Genomic DNA, 3,418 nt, shown 5'->3' with positions numbered 1-3,418 from the left:
CTACCAGATCTTTATTGTTACAGAAAGTCGAACAACAGACTCTACAAACGTTTGATGTATGAAAAAATCTGCTAAAACCGTGAAAATGCATTTTTCGCTCTTTAAAGGACTAGCACGTAACTTAGAACTACCGTAAAGTTTGTGTTTTGGTTGGTGCACTTTTACTAGAAACTTTCCTCCCTACGTTCAAACCGTCACAGGCTCACGGTCATGACAAGAGATAATCAAATTATAATTTTTGTATTGATTTCCTGTACTGAGGTATACTAATCCCGTCTGGTCTAAATCTCTTCCGTAATTCAACGATCAAAGAAATATTTGTTTTTTCAAAGTTTTGCTCAGTACTATCGATTCCGATAAATCTAAATTGACAAAACAAGAAAGTTTCTAAACACTATATCGTATTAGCTTGATTTGACAACCATACACTTACGAACTCTACATACCAATCCTGCATTCACATAGGCGTCAAATCTGCAGTTTTGATAATATCATAGCAATTCATGGACGATCTTTACCATTTTTCAGGAGAATAAGAATTTCAATATGTATATAATTAAAGGAAAAACTGAAACCAATAAATCAACAACACATATTCCTCTGACAGAAAAAAAAAATCCTTCTTTCTCATCGCTTCAAACAAAGATGTATAACCTGTATAATTATCAATAATCGATTCAAGGTTTGTCTTTGATGTAAACAGCAAGAGGTGTTTTCCTTCTTTTATATTAATATCTTCCGAACAGCAAGAGGTGTTTTCCTTCCGACCTTTTGGTATTTTTTTCGATTTATCAATTCTTAACAAAAATACGATTGGAATATTGTCTTTTAGTTCGACTTTAAATCGTGTAATAACCTTTAGTTCTGTTTACTATCTACAATTGTATTATTTAACATGACATGATGAACTATCCAGCAGGAAATGTCCAGCTAGCTCAATAGTCCCATTGACCGTAATATCTGCGTTATTTCTAAATCATGTAAAGTAGATGGCACAAACCGTAAATAAAGGGTAGTAACAAAATTACTGAACTGATAAATTCTATGCAGTAGTCAAACAGGAAAGTCCGTAAAGCGAATGGCAATATCAGGGCAAAAACCGGAAAGTTGAAAACCCACCGAAATGGTCCTGACTTGGTAGCATTTCAAAATAAAGGGTGGATGAAGCTAGTTTTTGAAGCGCTAAACAGGTTACAGACCACCAATTCAACCAATGAGCATTTGGAACGTACGCAAAAATAGTCCTACGCAGAAATTACCCCTGTTCCTCATAGTGCTGTGAAAAAAGTTCTCATCTTATTTTAAAAATTTAAACAGTTTCTGAAAGGAAAAACATTTCTGTACATTTTATAGGTGCATTTTGCTTCTTGTGATGTGAAGCCTAATCTCCATAATGATTTTTAAATATACCCCTATCTTGTGAAAACACTGGGATTTCCCATGCTATTTATAGACCCTTCACTTCCGGTGACCAGTACTGCACTGCAAGTCTGCTAACCCCACATGCCATTCTGAGGATTGTGAGCTGACATATGTAGAATCATGCTGATATATAGTCATCTGCAGGTTAAAGTTAAGGTAAAGTCCAGAGAAGCCATTGAATATTGTGAAATTAGCATAGAAGCCTATGGGAAGTGGAATTAGTGGTTTTTAGCCTTAAGAAGAAGCCATGGCAAAATGAAAAGTTTCTTGAAATAGCTTTAAACTACTTGAAGATCTTGTTAACTTTGCCATGAGAGGAATACACTACAAAAATCCTTCAAAATATGCATTTTTTTAAGTTATAGGTCCAAATTATGGAAAATTGGTCTTTTTGGCTGATTTTTATGTCCTATCTTGTAAAAAGTGTAGAAAATTTAGTAAAAATATCAAATATTAAACTCTGAGGGCTATATTTACCTAAATATGGTAGTAATAAGCACTTGAAATCAAGTTTTGTGTAGATTTGAGCAAAAATTAGGTTAGAAATGAGGAAAAACTCACTTTCATTACTGCGGTTAAGGCCATATAAGCATTCCCCTATGGCAACATGGAAAATCCATTATTGAGCACTTTTTTTGCTTTAGGTGCCCTTTACTGGTCATGTTTTAATGTGAAAACACTGTATTTACAAATTTAAAGCCAAATATATCACCTTTTGTGAAAATTTAAAGATTTAGGATTTTTGACATGTGATCAAGAAAAAGGGGGAGGCATGTCAGAAATAAATTTTTAAAAATAGACCAATTTCTCAGAAAATGATTACTTTTAAAACTATTTCTTCATTAATATTGTTAAAAAACAAGTTGTGATTGATATTTTTTATTTGAAAAGTCAGAAAAAGTTCTTTGCAAATATTTAATGCATTTCAGTATGGTAGAATATTTTCACTTTTTTGCTCGCACAACTTGGTTACCCTATATTTAAAAATCAAATATTTAAAAAAGTGCTTGTCACATTTCACTGAAACTTTGCAAATGCATTCAGTATGTGTGTAGGAAGATACCTGTATAGTTATTTATTTTTTCTAAGACAAAAAGTGACTCTTTAGGTTACAGACCACCAATTCAACCAATGAGCATTTGGAACGTACGCAAAAATAGTCCTACGCAGAAATTACCCCTGTTCCTCATAGTGCTGTGAAAAAAGTTCTCATCTTATTTTAAAAATTTAAACAGTTTCTGAAAGGAAAAACATTTCTGTACATTTTATAGGTGCATTTTGCTTCTTGTGATGTGAAGCCTAATCTCCATAATGATTTTTAAATATACCCCTATCTTGTGAAAACACTGGGATTTCCCATGCTATTTATAGACCCTTCACTTCCGGTGACCAGTACTGCACTGCAAGTCTGCTAACCCCACATGCCATTCTGAGGATTGTGAGCTGACATATGTAGAATCATGCTGATATATAGTCATCTGCAGGTTAAAGTTAAGGTAAAGTCCAGAGAAGCCATTGAATATTGTGAAATTAGCATAGAAGCCTATGGGAAGTGGAATTAGTGGTTTTTAGCCTTAAGAAGAAGCCATGGCAAAATGAAAAGTTTCTTGAAATAGCTTTAAACTACTTGAAGATCTTGTTAACTTTGCCATGAGAGGAATACACTACAAAAATCCTTCAAAATATGCATTTTTTTAAGTTATAGGTCCAAATTATGGAAAATTGGTCTTTTTGGCTGATTTTTATGTCCTATCTTGTAAAAAGTGTAGAAAATTTAGTAAAAATATCAAATATTAAACTCTGAGGGCTATATTTACCTAAATATGGTAGTAATAAGCACTTGAAATCAAGTTTTGTGTAGATTTGAGCAAAAATTAGGTTAGAAATGAGGAAAAACTCACTTTCATTACTGCGGTTAAGGCCATATAAGCATTCCCCTATGGCAACATGGAAAATCCATTATTGAGCACTTTTTTTGCTTTAGGTGCCCTTTACT

The sequence above is a fragment of the Perna viridis genome, chromosome 8 (assembly GCF_037379345.1).
Source record: "Perna viridis isolate PV_CMFRI_1.1 ecotype Kerala chromosome 8, ASM3737934v1, whole genome shotgun sequence".
NCBI lineage: Eukaryota > Metazoa > Mollusca > Bivalvia > Mytilida > Mytilidae > Perna > Perna viridis.
This window is presented reverse-complemented; position numbering follows the sequence as displayed.